Source organism: Chrysemys picta, chromosome 10 (assembly GCF_011386835.1).
Source record: "Chrysemys picta bellii isolate R12L10 chromosome 10, ASM1138683v2, whole genome shotgun sequence".
In the NCBI taxonomy this organism is placed as follows: Eukaryota; Metazoa; Chordata; order Testudines; family Emydidae; genus Chrysemys; species Chrysemys picta.
Window position 1 is genome coordinate 68,082,332 of NC_088800.1, and position 22,786 is coordinate 68,105,117.

Genomic DNA, 22,786 nt, shown 5'->3' on the forward strand with positions numbered 1-22,786 from the left:
CCATCTCCATTAGCTGTAAGACTTAAATAGCCACTAGAAGGTGATATGGTCACATGCTCACAATAGGTAAGTGTGTTACAAAAGCTCACCGTGAGTGCCTAAATTCAAGTCCCACGTTGAGTGCCACGCAGCCATGGTTCATAACTGGGGCTAGCCTGACAACTGATTTTTCAGTTTCTTGGCAGTTTTGAAAAATCAGAATAAAAGTCTTTTTTGGTAGAACCCAAAATTAAGTATCTTGGAATTTTCAGCAAATTGAAAAAATCAATCATCTGCCCACCTCTAGTTATGAACCACTACTGCCACACACCCTTCTCTTACTGCAATTTTGTCAGTCTACTCCAATTTTTTTTTGTTAAAACTATTTGACAAATACTTCCCAAATTCAACCCTAATCTGATTTTTTCAGCAAATAAACTATTTGCCTGAAAAATTTTGCCCAGCTCAATTCATAACAAGGTAACACTTGAAGTACTGTGGACCTTCATCACTCAAGATAAGTACTTACTTTTATTTGCTGAATTTTGGAAAGCCTGTAAGAGATAAAAGCCTTAGCATCAGAGAGAAAATGAAAGAGAGACTCTTTATTAGATGGGAGGGAAGGCGTGATCCTTTGAAACGGAAAAATTAGGGGGAAGAGAGAAAAGATGAGACTGCAGAAGTCAGGGTTACTTTATGAGAGGCAACTGCCAAGAACAGTGCTGTGGGATCTAATCCTGGTGAGCCACAACCCCAAGGAGAACTAGGAATTTGTGATTTTTTTTTCTTTATAATCACATTTGGATCAACACCTTATTCCATTTCCTCAAAAAGAGTAAAACAATTTTTCAAGTTCAAAAAATAGAGCCTTATTTCTTGTAATGTTTCTAAAGCAGTATATTGCCTATTAAGCTTTTCCTCCCCTTAGTACTGTTAATATGCTGTATCCATACGCACAGATCAATGAAACGACTAACACAGAGGACAGCATAATATTACTTTACAAATAAATATTGAAGACTCTGACCTGGAGAAGATAGTTCCCAAACAAATGAGTAAAAGAACTATGTTGAAGGCTAAAAATAGTATTCCTTTGAAAAAGGCTTTAAAATAACAATGTTGTTCTGCTAACACTCTCAATAGTAGAGGGCACTAAATGCCATTAGAACATTACAGGCTAGATACTCTAGCTCAGAGTATGTGGCTCGCTGGTGTGCTTTCCAGAGACGTGCTGGAGGCATCTTACCTTAGGACAGAAATGGGTAGAATGCCTCTAAGGCACTGGAGAAACTCATTCAGAAGCACCAACTATTACACACTTAAAAGGGTACAGTGTGTGCACTCTCAGGGCCAGGCTCTGGTTATTGGAAGATGCATGTAGGGAAGGAGCTACGTCCACAACTCTAGCATTCCCATGAACACTCCTCCTGAGCAGAGGAACACCTCTGTTGTACTATTCCACGCCTCACAGCACTGTCAGACTATTTGCTCCCTTGGTGGGTGAACAAAGCAGATAAAAGGGATTCCCTGTGTCCTCTTCATTCCCTCAGAGAGCCAAATTCAGTGAATTCTGCCCAAATTTGAGTTGAAATTGCATTCAAACAAAGCCAGAATTTAGTCCTGTATTTTCAACTGTTCATCTCAGTCCCCACTGCAAATGTCAACACACCATTGCATTGCTGCTAAAAGGAGCATCAACAACCTCAGTATAGAAGATGGGTATTTTATTTGCTTGGAACCAGCCATTCCAATTAATATTGGGCCAAAGTAGATTACAATTTTTTTGGTAACATCTAAACTCTTAATGACGGGATCTGTGTCTGATTATACTATAAACATGCAATTAACAGATACACAATAATCTCTGTGCTTCATTTTAATCATCTATAAAACTGCTAATATAATTAATCATATCATGAATATTAATTGATATTTGAAAAGTTCTTCGTGTGCCGCATATGCAAAGTGTATTCACAATGATTCAAAAGCATATAAAAGAAGCAAGACTTGGCAACAATTATAAATTTCTTATTTGACAATGTCAAAGACACAGACATGAGGTTTCAACTCCAAAGAAGGTCATGACTTTGTTAATGACACTTCCTTTTTCTTCCTGTTATTCTCTGGAGTTTATCAGCAATATTCTCCCCGGAAAACCTAATTCTCAGATGTGATGAGAGCCTGTAATTTTCATCAGGCCTTGAGCAAGATATTACATCACTTATAAGGGAAAGGCATACTAAGAAAATGGTACTATCTCTTTGCCACTAATTATATATATTTTACACCAACTTTTGCATGATTTTTTGTTTCACTAATAATAAAAGATAATGGAATCCTTGTATGCTTTACTTTTGTGCAGTCCATTTCTGTTGTGGCTGCATGTATTCCTTTGGTGCTAACATGGGACAATTTTGATTGAATTTGAGTTTAAGGTGGAATTCTGAACCATTATCCAGGTGAATTTTTTCTTATGGACTGGCAAGTTGTAAAAGTGACCACTTTTTTCAGTGAGTGGGGATGAAAAGGTAGCTTAAAAGTCCTTTTTGAAGCAAGGTACAACATTTGATAAAGGTCATATTCTTTGTTCCAAGAAGAACAGTCCAACTATCTTTGAAAAAATGTTATTTGGGAAAGTTCAAAGTGTTGCAGACAGCATGTTTGACATGGGATACAGTTTTAACTGTTTGTACATTTTGCTTACGAATTATATTTATTCAAACCATGTTAAAACAACTGCATTGACAATATGTTCTGTAGTTATTTCCTCTTATTATGACGCAAGGAACACAGTCATTGTCAGCAAAAGCACTCAAGCTGGAGCCACCATGGTGCTGCTGGCACAGCACACCCAGTCAGAATCCATTGACTCTGGAGCTTGCCCCATTGGTCTGAAAGTCTGTGTGTTATATTGGGAAGATTTTCTGTAGGGTAGGGCTTTGGGCAAAGGATATGTGTGACGTTATTGACATGAACTGTGACCGTATAGATCATTGTTGCAACTTGGGTCCTATGGTTGCACCAAGTCCTGTACAGAGGAGGTCAAGTGGGGTGTCTATGGAAAGGTTGTAGTTTGCTGGTTATGATTATGCTGTCTGTATGTGTGTATCATTTTTGTATTTGAAGTTACGAATATTGGCTATGGACTTGTATCTCAATGTGTTTGATTCTAAGTAGCCTCAGTGAAGCATTTGGTCAGCTTCTTGAGAAAGGACTATTCTCAGTAAGTGCCCAGTCAAGAAACACTTAACAATGGACAATGGACTTTGGGAGACGCCAATCCACATCTGAGCTTTCCTGGGAATGTTCAAACTAACATGTAAATAATGGCGTTGACCTGCAAAAAGCTGAATCATTCATGGACATGTGACTTGCCCAGGTGGCTACAAACTCCATCTTGTTGCTGTGACTTTGCACAGAAGAACAAAAGGGTTTCCGGCTACAAGAGAGAGAATATAAAAGGACTTGGAAGCCTCTCTATTTTGTCTTCAGCTGGCTTACAAGATGGCCTCTCAACCCCAAAGAGATTAGACTCATAGACTCATAGGTCAGATCAAGGGACCATTATGATCATCTAGTCTGACCTCCCGCATGATGCGGGCCACAAAACCTGACCCACCCACTCCTGGAAGAATTCTCTCCCTAGACTTAGCTGTAGAACTCCCAAATCATTATTTAAAGACTTCTAGTCGCTCAGAATCCTCCAGCAAGCGACCCCTGCCCCATGCTGCGGAGGAAGGCGAAAAACCTCCAGGGCCTCTGCCAATCTACCCCGGAGGAAAATTCCTTCCCGACCCCAAATATGACGATCAGCTGAACCCCAAGCATGCGGGCAAGATTCTCTAGCCAGACCTTCTGGAAAAGTTCTCTGTAGTAACTTTTAATATCCCATCATTGACCATTGTTATCGACCTATTGACTAAAATCACTGTATCCCATCAAACCATCCCCTCCATAAACTTATCAAGCTTGATCTTAATGCCTGAGATGCCTGAAAGAAACTGGAACAAAGGACAGTAACTGTGGGGATGTAAGTGATTGCTGGACCCAGACTAGGAAGGAGTCCAGTCTGTGAATGAAGCTTATTGGAACATCTCTGGGGGTGAGATTTCATCTGTAATCAGTTTCTTAATGTATTATGCTTAGACTTGCGTGTTTTGTTTTATTTTACTTGGTAATTTACTTTGTTCTGTCTGTTATTACTTGGAACCACTTAAATCCTATTTTTATATTTAATAAAATCACTTTTGCTCATTAATTAACCCAAAGTAAGTAATTAACATCTGGGGGAGCAAACAGCTGCGCATATCTCTCTATCAGTGTTATAGGGGGCGGACAATTTATGAGTTTACCCTGTATAAGCTTTATACAGAGTAAAACGGATTTATTTGGGGGTTGGATCCCATTGAGTGTCTGGGTGCTAGAGACTGGAGCACTTCTTAAGCTGCTTTCAGTTAAGTCTGCAGCTTTGGGGCACATGGTTCAGACCCTGGGTCTGTGTTGGAGCAGACTGGCATGTCTGGCTCAACAGGCCAGGGTTCTGGAGTCCCAAACTGGCAGAGAAAACGGGCTCAGAGGTAGTCTCAGCACATCAGGTGACAGTCCCAAGGGGGTGTCTGTGACCGAACCCATCACAATATGCATGTGATGAGTTCTTTGTGTTGGACAAAATATACATATTTTCAATTATCAGCTGGGTAATTTTGTTGCATGAGGGTTTTGCTATGTTGTAGAGGGAGGGGAAGATATTTCTTGTGTGCATTGCTTTATTAAATAATTGTTAGGGCATCTAAAGCTAATCAAAACACAAAACATCAAAAAAAATTGCAATCTCAGAGATTTAACAAGTATGTTTATACTTCAGCAAATCCTATACCCATCTGTCATTTGTTACTGAACTTCTGGGGAAAAAAACGGTTACTTACCTTTCTGTAACTGTTGTTCTTCGAGATGTGCTGTTCATATCTATTCCAGTTAGGTGTGTGTGCACGCCGCGTGCATGGATGTCGGAAACTTTTACCTTAGCAGCTACCCATCAGGCCAGCTGGGGAGCCCCCTGGAGTGGCGCCGATATGGCGATCTATATAAGCCCCTGCCGCCCCGACCCCCTTTCAGTTCCTTCTTGCCAGCTACTCCGACAGAGGGGAAGGTGCAGGGGAATGGAATAGATATGAGCAACACATCTCGAAGAACAACAGTTACAGAAAGATAAGTAACCGTTTTTTCTTCTTTGAGTGATTGCTCATATCAATTCCAGTTAGGTGACTCCCAAGCCTTACCTCGGAGGTGGGGTCGGAGTCAGGAAACCGCAGATTGTAGGATCGCTCTGCCAAAGGCTGCATCATCCCGACAGTGCTGGACAATGGCGTAGTGGGATGTGAAGGTATGAACCGAGGACCACGTGGCATCCCTGCAGATTTCCTGGAGAGGAATGTGTGCCAGGAAGGCAGCTGACGATGCCTGAGCTCGCGTGGAGTGAGCCATAACAGCAGGCGGAGGAATGTTTGCCAGGTTATAGCAAGCACAAATACACCCAGTGATCCACAAAGATATTCGTTAAGAGGAGACCGGGGTGCCCTTCATCCGTTCCACAATGGCGACGAACAACTGAGTTGTTTTACGAAAAGGCTTTGTCCGGTCTATGTAGAAGGCAAGTGCCCTTCTAACAACAGAGTGAAGGCGTTGTTCACGTAGATCAGCATGTGGTTTTGGGTAAAAAAACAGTAGGAAGATATCCTGGGTTACATGGAAACGGGACACCGCTTTTGGTAGAAAGGCCAGATGAGGTCGTAGTTGGACTTTATCTTTATGAAAGATGGTATAGGGCGGCTCACACGTGAGAGCCCGTAGTTCGGAGACTCGATGTGCGGAAATGATGGCCACTTGGAAGGCAATCTTCCAGGAGAGATAGAGAAGAGAGCAGGTGGCCAGAGGCTTGAAAGGAGGGCCCATAAGGCAGGAGAGGACCAAGTTAAGGTCCCATGCAGGCACGGGTGGCTCCGTTGGAGGATGGATTTTCTCCAGGCCTTTGAGGAAACGCCGCCCAACCGGGTGTCCGAACACTGAGCAACCCGCCGCACCTGGGTGAAATGCAGAAATGGCCGCAAGGTGGACCTTAAGGGATCCAAAGGCTTATTAGGAACATCAGGTAGTCTAAAATGCGTGGAATCGGAGCCTGAAGCGGGGGCACCTGCCGCTGAGCGCACCAGCTGGAAGACCTCTTCCACTTGGCTTCGTAGGCAAGCCTAGTCGACGGCTTGCGACTTTCCAGAAGCGCCCGCCTTACTGAGTCCGAACAGGCGCGTTCATCCTGGTTCAGCCACGGATCCTTCAGGCCGTGAGGTGGAGCGACTGAAGGTCCAGGTGTGGGAGACAACCGTGGTTCTGGGATATGAGGTCGAGGTTGAGAGGAAGACGTAGGGGAGCCTGAATTGACAGGTCCAGCAGAGTCGGGTACCAACACTGACGCAGCCAAGCAGGGGCTAGCAGTATGACATCTGCCTTGTCCCGGCGGACATTGAGGAGAACCAGCGGGAAAGGTGGGAAGGCATACAGCAACTGGTCCGACCAGGTGATCTAAAACACGTCCGCTAACGAGCTCGGGCTGTGACTCTGGAAGGAACAGAAGGCTGTGCATTTCCTGTTGGTCCGCGAAGCGAACAAGTCGATTCGGGGAAACCCCCAGGTGCATAAAACGGAATGAATGATACCCGGGCGTATCGACCATTCGTGAGTCAGAAAACGCCTGCTCAAAGTATCCGCCAGAACGTTTTGGACACCCGGCAGATATGAAGCCTGAAGGTTGATGGAGTGGCTAAGCAGAAGTCCCACAGAAAGAGGGCTTCTTGGTAGAGCAGCGATGACCGGGCTCCGCCTTGCTTGTTCAGGAAGAACATGGCCGTGGTGTTGTCCGTTAGGACTGCTACGCAGTGGCCCCGTAAGTGGGGAAGAAAAGTGTGGCACGCAAGGTGGATTGCCATGAGCTCTCTGATGTTAATGTGGAGCGACATCATTCTCGTGCCATAAGCCCTGTGCTGTCAGGCTGCCGAGGTGGGCTCCCCATCCCAGGGCAGATGCGTCTGTAACCAGAGTCAGAGTGGGTTGCGGGGGATGGATCGGGACCCCAGCACCACCGTCTGAGAGTCCAGCCACCAGTGTAGGGAGTCGAGTGTGCACTTTGAGACCGTGAGGACCATTTCTAAGCTGTCGCATCCTGGTCGATAGGCAGATGCCAACCACGTCTGAAGCGGCCTGAGACTTAGCCTAGAGTGTTGCACCATGTAAGTATAGGACGCCATGTGACCCAGCAGCCTGAGGCACTGCCTTGCTGTGATGGTGGGAAACTTGCAGAGGCTGATAATTATGCCTGCTGATAATTATGCCTGCCAGGCGTCGTGCTTCTGGAAGAAAAGCCCTCGCTTGGTTTGCCTCCAGGACTGCTCCTATAAACTCTATTGTTTGAGTAGGGGCTAGGACGGATCTGCTGAGGTTTACCATGATGTCCAAGCAAGTGAATGTGTTCATGAGTAGGTGTACCTGTGACTGGACGTGATGGTGAGACCGGCCCCGTATAAGCCAGTCGTCTAGGTACGTGAAGACATGTACAAGGCGTCGGCAGAGAAAAGCGGCTACGTCCGCCATGCACTTGGTAAAGACACGAGGGGCTGTGTACAAGCCAAACGGGAGGGCTATGAACTGATAGTGCGTCTTACCCACCACAAAGCGGAAGAAACGTCTGTGAGATGGAAGTACGCGTCTTTCATATCGAGGGCGGCATACCAGTCTCCCGGATCCAGTGAAGGGATTATAGTGGCTAAGGAGACCATACGGAACTTCAGGTTGATGATGTACTTGTTGAGCTCCTTGAGGTCCAGAATAGGTCTTAGGCCTCCCTTTGCCTTGGGGACAAGGAAGTAGTGGGAGCAGAAACCCTTGCCCCTGAGCTCTTGAGGAACTTCCGCCACTGCCCCTAGGGCAAGGAGGGATTGAACCTCCTGGATGAGGAGTTGCTCGTGAGAAGCGTCCCTGAAGATGGATGGGGAAGGAGGGTGGGAGGACGGGATGGAATGGAAATGGATAGAATATCCCGTCTGCACCGTGCAGAGGACCCAACGGTCCAAGGTAATATGGGACCAGGCATGGTAGAACGGGATAGATGATTTAGAAAGGGATAACTGTCCGGGGTAAGAGCTGGTAGTCCGTCCTCTCGCGCACCTTCAAAATGGGCGCTTAGGGCCCAGGGGTGGCTTAGACTGTCCTTTACCATGTCCAGAGGGGGGACGAAACGGTCTACATCTAGAGTATCTACCTCTGCGTCGAGGAGGGTCCTGCCTCAGTCTAGGAGAGAAAGGACGCTGCTGGGTGGTCTGTGGCCTAAAGGGCTTCCTCTGGTTAACAGGTGTATGCATACCTAAGGACTTAATGGTGTTTTTCATGTCCTTTAAGGTATGCAGGTCAGAGTCAGTTTGATCTGCAAACAAGCCCTGGGCATCGAAAGGGAGGTCCTGGATGGTATGCTGAACCTCGGGCAGAAGGCCGGAGGACTTCAGGCATTCCGCTGCATAGTGATTCCCAACACCAGGGTACGCGCAGCCGCGTCTGCAGCGTCGAGGGAACCCTGGAGGAAGGTCCTAGCAACCAATTTGCCCTCCTCAGCAATGGCCCCCAGTTCTGTACGAGCCTCTGCTGGGAGAAGGTCTTGGAATTTGAGGACCGCAGACCAGAAATTAAAATTGCACCTACTGATGATCACCAGCTGGTTAGCGATCCGCAGTGAAGCCCTCCCCAGTAGAATAAACCTTTCTCCCAAAAAGGTCCAGCCACTTTGCGTCTTCTGATTTGGGAGCAGGCCCTTGCTGACCCTGTCTCTCCCTGGCATTTACCGTATCTACCACAAGCGAACATGGGGCAGGATGGGTAAAAAGGTATTCATAACCCCTGGTGGGGACAAAGTACTTTCTTTCTACCCCCTTAGCTGTGGGGGGAATGGAGGCCGGTGTTCGCCAGAGAGTTTTTGCGTTATTTTGGATGGTTTTATTCATGGGAAGGGCCACCCTGCCGGGCCCTTCCGCGCCTAGAATGTCCACCATGGGGTCCTCATCCTCCACAACCTCCTCGATTTGGAGGTTCACATTGAGGGCCATGCGCCTCAACAATTCTTGGAGAGTCCATTGGGGGTGGCCCAGAGGTGGACGTGCCAGCCACAACCTCATCAGGGGAGGACAAGGACGACTCCACTGGGAGGGCAAGTGCGGATGTAGCATCCTGATTGGACATGGGTGGCTCCTCCTAGGGAGCTGAGGTAGCCTCTATCGCAGGTGCTGGCTCCACAGTTTGGTCTGGGTCAGGAGGAGGACAGCTGAGAGTTGCCTCAGGAGGCCTGGCGCTTGAGCGAGACGGCGGCCGGGCAACTGGGGGAACGCCCTAGACTTGACGGTATGCCCAGGGTGTCCAAAATTGCCACTGGGGTTGCCAGTGGGTCACTGGTGGTGCTTGGCCGAGGCTCCGTGGGCCGGAATGAGGGATGTCCGAGACCCCTGAGGCTCTCTCCGACCTGCCAGAATGGGATCAGGACTGCGACGGCCAAGGAGGGGCGGTGCGGGAGTTCATCAAAACAAGCACAGAGTCTCTTGGCAGGCGGAGGTCATGCGGGGATCGGCGCCGTGAGGCTGATCGCGACCGCAACTAGTGCCGCAATGAGGAGCGGTGCCGCGATATAGAGGGGCGCCGAGCTGATGAGTGGCGCCGCGATGTAGAGAGGTACCGAGCTGGCGAGCGGTGCCAAGCTGGCAAGAGGTGCCGGGATGGAGACCGGTGCTGAGCTGGAGAGTGGTGCCGTGATGCCAATCAGTAGTGGACTGCGGACCGGTGCCATCGCGATTGCTGACACAGGGAACCCGCACCTTGTCAGTCCGAGCAGTGCCGCGAGGTCACAGATCATGACCTGGACCTCGAGCGGGACCATATTTGCGCAGTCGAAAGTGACCTCGAGCGGGAATGGCTCCGAGGTTCGAGACCGCGGGACCATCGCCATGAGTCAGACCGGTGCCGTGAGTCAGACCGAGACCTGGGATGGTGCCGGGACTCCGAGCGGGAATGAGAGGCTGGTCTGAGGACTGACAGTCCGAAAATTGCCAGTTTGCCCTTGGATGGCACAGGGGCCCACACTGGGGCCGGAACTGGGACCTCTCGCCACCTCGGCGTGGACGGTAGAATGATCTCTTCTACTTGCACTGTCCCATGTGGAGGGGTGATTTGAAGAGATTGAGGTATGGTGACCTGATTAGAGGTCTGGCCAGGGTCTTGTCCCGTCGGGACCACGGTAACTGTCTCGATCCTAACAGAGGGTCCTCCCACGGCTTGCTTCTTGGCAGCAACCGGTGAATGGGAACAGCACCGAGGTGGGCGTTTCTGGGGCCTGGGAGAACGCCGGTCTCGAGATGAGCGCAGGATCTTCTGTGGTGCCGAAGATGGTACCGCTGGAGGGGCGCTCCGCACCGAAGCGCTCGGGCCCGCGTCTTCAGCGGGCCACAGGGCCGACTCCGTGAGGAGTTGCCTAAGACGAAACTCCCTCTCTTTACGCGTCCGAGGTTTGAACGCTTTACAAATTCTGCACTTGTCTGCTTGATGGCCCTCACCCAGACACCTGAGACAGGAATTGTGGGGGTTGCCCAGAGGCATGGGCCTGTTGCAAGACTTGCAAGGCTTGAAGCCCTGAGATGGCATGCCCCAGGACCCCGCAGGGCAGTCGTTGACGAGACTGCCCTCAATAGCTAAACTACACTTAATACTATAGAAAAACAATTAACACTTACCCACTACTAACTATTTACAATGAAGATAAGAGAACGCTAGGGATAAGTGGAACACTTGAAAAGACAAGAGACCACTGTTCCAACAACCGTCACAGGCAGTAAGAAGGAACTGAAGGGGGGTCGGGCCAGCAGGGGCTTATATAGATCGCCATATCAGCGCCACTCCAGGGGGCTCCCCAGCCGGCCCGACGGGGTAAAAGCTAGGATAAAAGTTTCCAACATCCGTGCACGCAGCGTACGCACACACCTAACTGGAATTGATATGAGCAATCGAAGAAGAACAAATTTGTACCTCTCAATGACAACTGAAAAGCAGCCACCTACTGGATTGAAGCGCTGCACTCTTTTCTGCACATCATTCCACTGTTAGACTGTATTTGGTCTGTCGTAGAAAAATGTGATTTGTAATAGCCGATGGCATAAATAATAAAATATAATAGGGCTGTCAAGCGATTAAAAAATTAATTGTGATTAATCGCGTGATTAAAAAAATTAAACAATGGAATACCATTTATTTTAAATATTTTTGGATGTTTACTACATTTTCAAATATATTAATTTAAATTACAACACAGAATACAAAGTGTACTGTGTTCACTTTATATTTATTTTTTATTACAAATATTTGCACTGTAAAAAACAAATTGTATTTTTAAATTCACATCATACAAGTACTGTAGTGCAATCTCTTTATCATGAAAGTTGAACTTACAAATGTAGAATTATGTAAAAAAAAACAGCATTCAAAAATAAAACAATGTAAAATTTTAGAGCTTACAAGTCCACTTACAAATACTTCTTGGTCAGCCAATCACTCAGACAAACAAGGTTGGTTACAATTTGTAGGAGATAATGCTGCCCGCTTCTTGTTGTCAATGTCACCTGAAAGTGAGAACAGGCATTCGCATGGCACTGTTGTAGCTGGCGTTGCAAGATATTTACGTGCCAGATGTGCTAAAGATCCATATGTCCCTTCATGCTTCAACCACCATTCCAGATGATATGCTTCCATGCCGATGATGAGTTCTGCTTGATAACGATACAAAGCAGTGCGGACTGACGCATGTTCATTTTCATCATCTGAGTCAGATGCCACCAGATTGATTTTCTTTTTTGGTGGGTTCTGTAGTTTCCACATCATAGTGTTGCTCTTTTAAGACTTCCAAAAGCATGCTCCACACCTCGGCCCTCTCAGATTTTGGACGGCACTTCAGATTCTTAAACCTTGGAGTAGCTATTTTTAGAAATCTCACACCGGTACCTTCTTTGAATTTTGTCAAATCTGCTGTGAAAGTGTTCTTAAAACGTGTGCTGGGTCATCATCCGAGACTGCTATAACATGAAATATATGCAGAATGCGGGTAAAACAGAGCAGGAGACATACAGTTCTTCCCCCCAAGGAGTGCAGTCACAAATTTAATTGACGCATTATTTATTTAACTAGCATCATCAGCATGGAAGCATGTCGACTGGAATGGTGACCGAAGCATGAAGGGGCATACGAATGTTTAGCATATCTGGCATGTAAATACCTTGCAAAGCTGGCTACAAAAGCGCCATGCAAACACCTGTTCTCACTTTCAGATGATATTGTAAATAAGAAGCAGACAGCAGTATCTTCTGTCAACGTAAACAAACTTGTTTGTCTTAGCGATTGGCAGAATAAGAAGTAGGACTGAGTGGACTTGTAGGCTCAAAAGTTTTACACTGTTTTGTTTTTGAATGCAGTTATGTAACCAAAAAAAATCTGCATTTGTAAGTTACACTTTCACGATAACGAGATTGCACTTCAGTACTTGTATGAGGTGAACTGAAAAATACTGTTTCTTTTATCATTTTTACAGGGCATATATTTGTAATCAATAATAACAATATAAAGTGAGCACTGTGCACTTTGTATTCTGTGTTATAATTTAAATCAATATTGAAATGTAGAAAAAAATGCAAAAATATATAATAAATTTCCATTGGTATTCTAATCTTATAAGTGTGATTAATCTTTTTAATCGCAATTAATTTTTTTGAGTTAATCGCATGAGTTAACTGAGATTGACAGCCCTAAAAATAACAAAAGTTCAAATATTTTTCAAGTATTACAACAGGAACTTATTTTTAATTCCTGTCAGTGGGTTGTAGTCAATGCTTTTGTAAAATAGAGAAAGTAAAAGAAGCCCTGGATTTTCACATATTACACTGGATCATCATTTGAAAGTGTTCTATATTTTATAATACGTGAACTATCTATGGTCAGCTCCCCTGGGGAAGAAAGAAATATTTTCTCCCCATGGGAATATTGTGAATTGTACTGATGGAATTATAAAAACAAAACAACTACACCTGTCTCCTTATGAACTCTTCATTCCTGAGCTTGGCTAGATCTGTTTAATATATACTACATATATAGAAACAGATCCTCAGATGGTGTAATCAGCAACATATTGAAATAGGATTGTAGAAGAAGTAGAAAACTCAGTGAGAAAACTAAATAAAGCATGTCAAACTTAGAACATCTTAATTTGTACATGACTAACTCCACTGGATCCTAAAGGAGAGATTATAATGTATTCTGCTTGGACCATGTTGCAGTCCTAGACTATTTTTAGGCAGAATGGCAAAAAGTTTCAGACACTTGGTTTGTAAGTATGAAGCCCACTTTACATAAGACAAGACGACTATTCCAAGTCCTTTCACACTTGGCTTAAGAAACAAAGTAGTATGTTTATATTTTTTTCTCCTAGGGGTTGCCATAGGAAATATCCAACATCATTTAATCTTCCTCTCAGCTCCCTGCATTTTTCTTTTTTAATTTTAATTCTTCATTAAATGACCCCTTGTACTCACAAAAATGCACTCTCAATAAAATAAAGGAATTATTGCATAAAAATATAAATCAATATTGATTTTTGGTTACCATGCATTCTATATTTAATTCAGAATAGTAATAGTACAGAAGAAAACACTAGGAGCTGTCTGAATATGAAGTCCCTGGAGCCACCACAGTTAAATTTAAACTCTTATATGGCAGATATCTTGAAAAGGAAATAACATCTGTGCTTCCTAAAGTCTTTGAATGATTTTTTTCACTGGATAATCATTCACTCCAGGCACTCATTATTATTTGGAGACAAGCCCTTACTGAAGGCTTAAATCGAGATAACTCAAAATCACACATTTTGCAAGCCTCCCTCATTTTACTGTCCAAAAATCTTTGGTATAGTCTGCTTTAGCATTCACCGCAGTTGCCAAACTCCTTCCAAAACCAAATGTAAAAAACAAAACCCATGCAGTACAACTACATTTCTGTTGACTCTTTCATTGCTGGAAAAATATACACAATCATGTTCAGGGGTGACTTACTAAATATATTGCTGGCCAACAGCTTTAGTTTACTGTTTCGTCTCATTCTGAATCAGAGAGGTTGTTGGGAAGCTCATCAGACTGTCAACGGGGAACAAGGAGGACTCATGCGCCTACCGGAGCCCCTTACTAACTCCTGCTAGCCTGGGGAGAAGCTATCCATTTGTTTACAAAGGCCTATTTCTGCCACTTTGGTGATTGCCCCTCAGTTTCACTGAAAGGACAATTGCTCTTGGTGAAGAAACAAGAAGAACAGAGGAGAGGGGACAAAAAGAGAAGAAAAACTGGCCAGGTGCAACCTATCCCTGTATACTTCTTGCACCGACACATAAATTATAGTAAGGCAAAGCCCTACGTAATTAGGAATTCTCATATTTATACTACATTTCAACATGATGGTCTCCAAATAAGGAGATAAGATTAGCTAATGTTAGCTTCAAAAAAATGAAGAGTATCCTGCCTAAAGAGGTATATGTTCAGCATATACTCTGTCCTCACCGCTCTTCAATTCTGATGCAATTTAGTAATACAGATCAAGGTGGATACAAATTGATTACTTTTTAAAATTAAAAAGCAGGTGTTTTATTTAAACTACGTCCAGGTTCGTTTTTGTTTTTTGTTTTTTTAAATAAACCTGGATTTAAGTTAATTTTAGTGGTTTTTTTTAAATAACCCTATTTAAAATTAAATTATCATAACCTATGTTAAGGCCTATACTTACTATAATTATTAAAATCATTTTAAATTACATTTAAAAAATATTAAATGTTACATGTTTGCTGCCAACTTTTGAAGAAAGTGAAGCCACTGAACTGGTGGAAGCCACTGATTAATCACCTGGAACCAGTTTGTTGAAGTGCTAAAATAACTCTCACCACCCAGTAAGCAGTGGGGACCTTTGTCTGGCTTGTCGAAGAAGGTGTGTTGCCCCTTTAAGAGTTATCTGCTGCCTGGAGGCAGCTCCATGCCAGGTCAGCATGGGGATGCTGACCTGACTCAACCCTCTGTCCCCAGGTGACTGGAAGAGAAGGGGCTATGTAAGCTTTGGTTGAATGTCCAGTGTAGCTACTCTGTAGGGAATGGATACGGTGATCTGATCAAATGTACTGGGAATGGATTTAAAAGAGGTATTCTTTAAAGGAACGGAAATAGGGGGTTGGGGGTGGGGAGGTAGGAGCTCCTATGAGTTGTACAGCAGGGAGTCCAATCCTCTCCTTTTATAGTCCTCTTAGCCCTCATTTGGCAGGGGAGTGGGGAGGTCCCAGCAGTGGGTTGGCTGGGGACCAAGATGGATAAAGGAGGGAGGGCTGCCAGCAGCTCTGCGTGTATATGTAATGATTATGGAATTATCTGCACTGTACAATTTTATCTGCCAGCTACTCCCAGACATTTAGGAATAAAGTTTTGGCTTAATTAAACCACATCCGGTGTCTCCTGGACTTCTTTCAAAATTCTGGCATAGACGAACAATAGCTTTTGACAGTAGTAGCCACTTCTGCACCTATAGAGAAATATTTTCTTCATTTTCACTTTATTCACCTAGTTCAGTTTAGTGACTAGTTCTTTCAAAGGTCAGGAACGAAATGGGAGTTAAAAAGCAGGAAAGTTTCTTTTCTTCTTCCAATCTATGAATAGAACTAAGTATGAGAGGATGAGATACACTAGCTCTAAAATCTTGAAGAACCTGGTGACCAGAAACAATCAGTTCAGTTCACTAACTACAGATGTTTCTTTTGTTAAATAAACCAGTTAAGTTTTAAATGCAAAACATGTTCTGACAGACTTTTGTTTTTTTTAATGTATCCAGCACATTTAAGGTAGTTTTAGTTAAATAATTAAAAACTAATTTAAAATGCTGCTTTTGTGAATTTAATTGAATCCCAATTTCCATCCAACTAAATCTTGACACAAATCACAAGTAAAAAATTAATCATCTAGTAAATAAGAAATGCATCCTTCACCATTTTTAACATAAAAAATGTAAAATTTAAGAATCTGAATAAATGTAAATTAAGCTGTATAATCACTTAAATAAATGTGTATATTATGCATTCTCCTGGTTAGCATAAAGAAACACCAAATTTAGCGTAAATGCTATATCCAGTTGCAAATCAACATATTCTAATTGCTACCAACCAATTAGAATCACACTTTCTTTAGGAAAATAACTAAAAAGTACAAATGCAAAACAAGATTAAAATTGATTATTTAAATCAAGATTTCTTGCTTGTCAATTTAAATCATGATTTTAATCAATCCACTCGGATGTGGAAAATTGCCTATTCACAACTACAATAAGGTCAAACATATTTTCAGTTCTTATCTAGCCAGAATATGAATCCAGATCTCCTAAAGAGAAAGGCCTCTTGGGGAGGGAGAGGGCAGGAAAAAAGTTATATTCTTCTGTCAAGGCTTTCAGGAACAACGTATTCAAAAGATTTCAAAGAATAAAAACAAAGTAATTGCTAGACACGGCTAATGGAACAGAAAGTTAGTTTAGAGCAGAGGTCCCCAAACTGTGGCGCACCCTCCTTCCTCCGGGGGGGCCATGCAGGACCATTCAGGGGGGGTGCAGCGGGGCCATAGGGGGCGGGTGGGGAGCACCATCCAGCCCTGCTCTGTGCCCAGCTCTGCGCCAGCCCCAGCTCCCAACCCCACTTCCGGCCCCACCTCTAGCTTCGCCCCCAGGCTTGGCCCCCACTGCAGCTTCTGCTCCCGGCGGGATGGAGACACGCACAGGAGGCACGACCCTGAAAAGTTTGGGGACCACTGGTTTACAATATTTCCAATTATTAACTAAAATGAGTCCTGTGCTTTTCTGTAAGCAAAGTCAAGTAGCTCTGGTCAGAGGCACATAATTAGTCAGCCCACTCACAATTGATAGCTCAGTGTTTTGAGTATTGGCCTGCTAAACCCAGGGTTGTGAGTTCAATCCTTGAGGGATCCATTTAGGGAACTGGGTAAAAAAAAAATCTATCTGGGGATTGGTCCTGCTTTGAGCAAGGAGTTGGACTAGATGATCTCCTGAGGTCCCTTCCAACCCTGATATTCTATGAATTCACTGTACGCTTTTTAAAATTATTTTGGCAGCATAGATCTTTCTGTTTTGGAAACTTCTAAGGGGCCTATCACTGTTGTAAATATGCAAGGAATGGTGGTCACCACAAAAATTACCTAACTAGAAACAAATTTCAATGTTGATCTTTTTTCTGACAAGAGCTACTTCCCACAGAAATTAGAGATTTGCGAGATTTAAAATGAAAACGTACTTTGAAGTATCTATGGGAAAAATTCAAAATCCAAGCATTTGGAGTTTCGGATATTTTCGAAACAAATTTGATTCACAAAGAATGTGAAAACGCAGAGGAAAATAAAAAAAAATCCCGACTAAACTGTTGTGTATTCTGATGTCCACACATTCCTATTACTCTCCATTTAAATCAATGAAAACAAACATATCCACAAGAGGACAGACTATATAAGCAACTTGTACAGATTTTCAAACACATAATCTTTGCTTTTAAACAGAAGTTTGCAGGTTAAAGATTCCCCAGGCAGTTTAAATGTGCACAACTGCATACACAGATCATTTTAATAATGAAGTCTTTACAATGTTCATTTTCTGCAGTTTATAGACAAAATCCTTTTTGTTTCACATTTTCCCCTTTGTGAAAAGATTTTATTTGCTCAAAGCAAGGGAAATTTCACTCTGGAATCAAAAGTCCTGTGTGTCTCTTTTAAAAAGTATTTCAGAATAGTAGGTAGTACAATGCAGTCCAGGATCTTACTCCAAGTCCACAAAGGCTTTATTTTAAAAACTGCCACCTGATAGGTGAACAGGCATGAGGAAGCCTGCATAGTTCCTGCAAGCTTGTCTCGCTGAAGTAAATGGGACTCTTTCCACTGACTTCAATGGACTTTGGATAAATCCCTAAATCCTACACTTACATACAGGGCCGGCTCTAGGATTTTTGCCGCCCAAAGCAAAAACAATTTTGCCCGCCCCCCCCCCTTCTTTAATTACCCCACCCCCGGCCCCGCCTCAACTCCGCCCCTTCCCCAAATCCCCAGCCCTGCCTCCTCCCCCCAGGCTCTCAAGCCTAGGAGGGAGGGAGGGAGGGGGAGAAGCGGCGCCCACGCCGCGGCCACTTGGAGTCTCCCCCTCCCTCCCAGGCTCTCAAGTCTGGGAGGGAGGAGGAGCAGCGGCGCGCAAAAGCGCCCTGCGGCCGCTCGGGATCTCCCCCTCCCTCCCAGGCTCTCAAGTCTGGGAGGGAGGGGGAGCAGCGGCCGCTCAGGATCTCCCCCTCCCTCCCAGGTTTGAGAGCCTGGGAGGGAGGGAGGGAGGGGGAGACTCCGAGTGGCCGCAGCGCGGGCACCGCTGCTCCCCCTCCCGCTGCTCCCCCTCCCTCCCAGCCTCTCAAGCCTGGGAGGGAGGGGGAGCAGCAGCGCGCGAAACGGCGGCTCGGGATCTTCCCCTCCCTCCCAGGTTTGAGAGCCTGGGAGGTAGGGGGAGACCCCGAGCCGCCGCAGCACGCGAAACAGCTGATTCGCGCGCCGCTGCTCCCCCTCCCTCCCAGGAGAGCCTGTTTCGCGTGCCCTGGCAGCAGCAGCAGAGGTGAGCTAGGGCGGCTGGGCACATTTTTAGGGGCGGCATTCTGGCGCCGGCCATGCCGCCCCTAAAAATATGCCGCCCCAAGCACCAGCTGGTGCTTGTTTTGCTGGTGCCTAGAGCCGGCCCTGCTTACATAGGCACCAAATACACCCAAATTGTTTTCCTGAACAAAAAACAAAAGAGCAGAATGCGCACAATATACACTCATCATATATTGATTCCTAGTTACAAGAGACATTCAAAGTTGTATAATTAAATTACTTCAGAGCAAAAGAAGGTGGAATAGATATAATCTATCATGATTTAATATGCACAGCATAACTAAATATAAACCAAATTGGTGGCAAAATTTGAAATGGCTCAAATAAACATATATTTCCAAATCCTAATTCATACAAGTGTCCTATATTTTGGTGAAATAAAATAAGATTAAATTCTATTGCACCTATTTTATATTATATGATTAAAACATTTAAATATGTTGCAAAGGATCAGGAGTGTTCACTAAGATTTCCAAAAGTGACTAGTGATTTGAAGTACCTCAATTTTTGGATATCTAGCTGGACACACCTTAAAGGTACATGACTTTCAGAAGGTAGGTGCTCTATGCTTTCTGAAAATCAAGATCCTTTAAAAGGCATCTCTAGTTAGGCACCCAAAAATTGAGACAACCCAAATCACTAGTCACTTTTGCAAACCTTGGCCATGATCCTTAAATTACAGGCAGTGTTTCCTAATGGACAGAGCACTGGACTCGGGTGCAGGAAATCTGGCTCATTCACTGGCCTGCTGGATGACCTTTGGCAAATCACTTCACCTCTTTGTGCCTCTGTTTCCCCGTCGGTAAAATGGGGCTAATGATACTTATAAGTTGTAAAGTGCCTTGAGATCTATTGATGAAAAACACTATATAAGAGCTAGGTATTATCATCATACCACCTTTTACTTTATTAAAAGCCTGGTTCACACATTACAAGTCTGATCACATTTTATGGAAATCATATTAAAAGTGTACAATTATTTTTCCCATAAGGGTTTTTCTCTCTTTTAAGATAATTCCTCACCTCAGTTTACATTGAACACTCTGCAAATTAAGAACTTTTAAAACAATCAATATAGTATAAAAACCCTCTCTTCCATGGATCACTACAAATACAATCAGCACTGTATGTGTGAACTTCTGCATCCATAGAACCCTGCACCCCTACAGAGCCCTCCTGAAATCAATTGGGTAATGCATGGGGGGCAGGAGTCTAACAATACAGAGCTCTTTGCAGGATTGGATTCATAATCTGGCTCAGCACAGCTCCCGGAAGCAATCGGCATGTCCCTGCAGCCCCTAGGCCCTGGGGTGGCCAGGGAGGCTCCGCGCGCTGCCCCGCCCTGAACACCAACTCCGTAGCTCCCATTGTCTGGGACTGCGGCCAATGGGAGCTGTGGGGGCGGTGCCTGCAGGTGAGGGCAGCGTACGGAGCCTCCCTGACCACCACTGTGACTAGGAGCCAGAGGACATGTTGCCACTTCCGAGAACTGCCTCAGGTAAGTGCCGACTGGAGCCCACACCACACCCCGAACCCCCTTCTCCAGCCCTGAACCCCCTCCAGCACCCCAACTCCCTCCTGGAACCCACTGCATCCCAACCCTCTGCCCCAGCCCTGAGTCCCCTCCTCCACCCAAACTCCCTCCCAGAGCCCACCACCCCTCTCACACTCCGAACCCCTCGTCCCCAGCCCAGAGCCCCCTCCTGCACTCCAAACCCCTCCTCTCTGGCCCCACCCCAGAGCACTCACGCACTTCCGCACCCCAACCCTCTGTCACAGCCCGGTGAAAATGAATGAGTGAGTGAGGTTGGGGGAGAGCAAGTGATGGAAGGAGGGGGGATAGAGTGAATGGGGGCAGGACAGGGCCTTGGGGAAGGGGAAGGGTGTTGTTTTCTACAGTGAGAAAGTTGGCAACTCTAAGCCTACAGCTACTTGCCTGACTTATGTGTAGCTTTTTAATAGAGGCACATGGGTGAAAAATTCATCTGTAGGCTAGGTCTGCCCCAAATCTCCAAATGGAACGTTCCTCAAAAGCATGACAGATGCTATGGTGGAGCAGTGTAGGAATGGGACGGTTATTCAAGAAGTATGCTCCACATTTTTATGCTCACATGCCTGACCTAGGAATGGAACCTATGCACGCAAACCCCATTCAGACTTCAGTGCTAGAAGGAACTAATCTTTGCAATGGCAGATGTGTGGGGATGTGCTTGGATGATGGGGTTACGGGTAGTCAGAATATGGGTACACTTTATTCCTGAATTGCGTAGTGTATTTTATGTATCTGTGGATGGAGGGGGCACTTAATGGTTGTGTTTTGAATTTAGGCTATTAAGTATAAACACTAAAAAAATATCTATTTTCCATCCATGCAGGAAGAAAGGCAAAATGTATGTGGTTTAATTAGACCTGTACTTTACTTGTTTAACATATCTGGGAATACTAGATAGCAATAAATTGTACAGTGCAGATTTTAATTCTTTCCTTGATAGTTTCCACCTGTCTGGGAGGACAACAACCAGCACTTCCTCTTTCCAACCTGGTTCCTGCCAGCCCATTGTTAGGACCACCCCTTGTACGAGGGTTAAGGGGGCCTGGAAAAAAGATTTGGGTTGTCTCCCCTCTGTACCTAAATTCACTTTCAACTCAAATTTATCAAGGAACCATATCCCATCTCTAATGAGACACCTGCCAACTACTAAGTTGCATAATTTTCACCTGTCCTCCTTACCTATATCTCCAGATCTATGAGCTGCTGTGGGAAAGGCAAAAAAATCCACCCCACTTCGAACAAACTGGTGGTGAGGGAAAAATTATTTCCCAGCCCCAATGAAAAAAGGTTACTAGACAAGACCACAGCAGATCAAAAATTCAGTTCTATTCTGATCCCATGGGTTGGAGGGTAGGAACTGCTGATCAGTGATTGAGAGATAGCTAGTTCCTTCCAGCATGCAGGAATATAAATAACCTCCCTCATGACGGAGAAGGGAATCTATTTCTTGTATTACACAAGATTATTTGCGGCCGTAATTCTCTTGCACACCCCTTTTATAACGCTGGGCTATGTTGTATACTGAACTACATGACCACACAGAGCAATATGGGTCAGTTAGACTCCTTATTATACCTTTGTTTGGGCCTAGACATGGAGTTCAGCCATATAGTAGTAGGTGGCTGCAGAGTATCCACTTACTCCACCCACCCTCAACCTCTCCGCCAACATCTGGGTTATTAGCTTTGGCTCTGCCATCCCCCTATCCTGAACATACTGGCCAACACAGCTGAGCCAGCATTGATGGTGTGGTAATTTACTACTGGTATAAGCCAACAGCAAACTATTCCTCCTTCCAGTAGAGCAATGGGGAACAGAGTGGGACCTGTGTCTCAGACCAATGTGTCTAAGACATAGTGCCTCCTGGGGTGATGCAGTTTGTGCAGCATGCCTGTCAGGGCCAGTCACACAGTCTAGTCTTTATTCTTCAAAACCACATGTGAAAATGTATGATGCAAGAAGAATAAAAGCATAAGAATTGGGCAATAAATTCTAGAAAACATTAGTAGGGAGATACAATGTCTGATCATTGAATGGCCATCACTTTTTATTTTTATGCAAGGTGGTTAATTTTTAAGATGTTTAAGTTCTTCAATAAATAAATATTTGATTTTATTTTGTCATTTCTGAAGACACATTCTTTTTTTCATGTCTTTTTTTCATCATAACTATGCCTTTTTAATAGTAGTTTGTGAAAAAACATAGGGCCAGACTCTCATCTCATATAAGTGGGAGCAGCTTTGTGGACTTCAGTGAAGATTCCCAATTACCCCAGCTAAGGACCTGACTTTGAACGTTTAGCCCTGCAAAGTTGTTGATATTAATCCCACACTTACTGCATTGTTTTTATATAAAAAGTGACAAAGAGTCCTGTGGCACCTTATAGACTAACAAACGTATTGGAGCATAAGCTTTTGTAGGTGAATACCCA

The 22,786-nt window shown here is 44.7% G+C and overlaps 2 protein-coding genes across 12 annotated transcripts in view; both read right to left on the bottom strand.

The window, feature by feature from the left end:
• Window positions 1-22,786, bottom strand: part of SNX29 (sorting nexin 29) — a 497,538-nt gene that overhangs the window by 185,921 nt on the left and 288,831 nt on the right. Inside the window, exon 19 of one of the 11 annotated variants that reach the window (XR_010590846.1) lies at window positions 509-533. The exons of the other annotated variants lie outside the window; for them this stretch is intronic. The gene's annotated coding sequence lies outside the window, so the exon portion shown is untranslated. The remainder of the gene's footprint in view (window positions 1-508; window positions 534-22,786) is intronic. 11 annotated transcript variants of the gene reach the window in all.
• LOC135973815 (uncharacterized) overlaps window positions 1-22,786 on the bottom strand; it is a 1,510,190-nt gene that overhangs the window by 142,639 nt on the left and 1,344,765 nt on the right. The window lies entirely within an intron of this gene.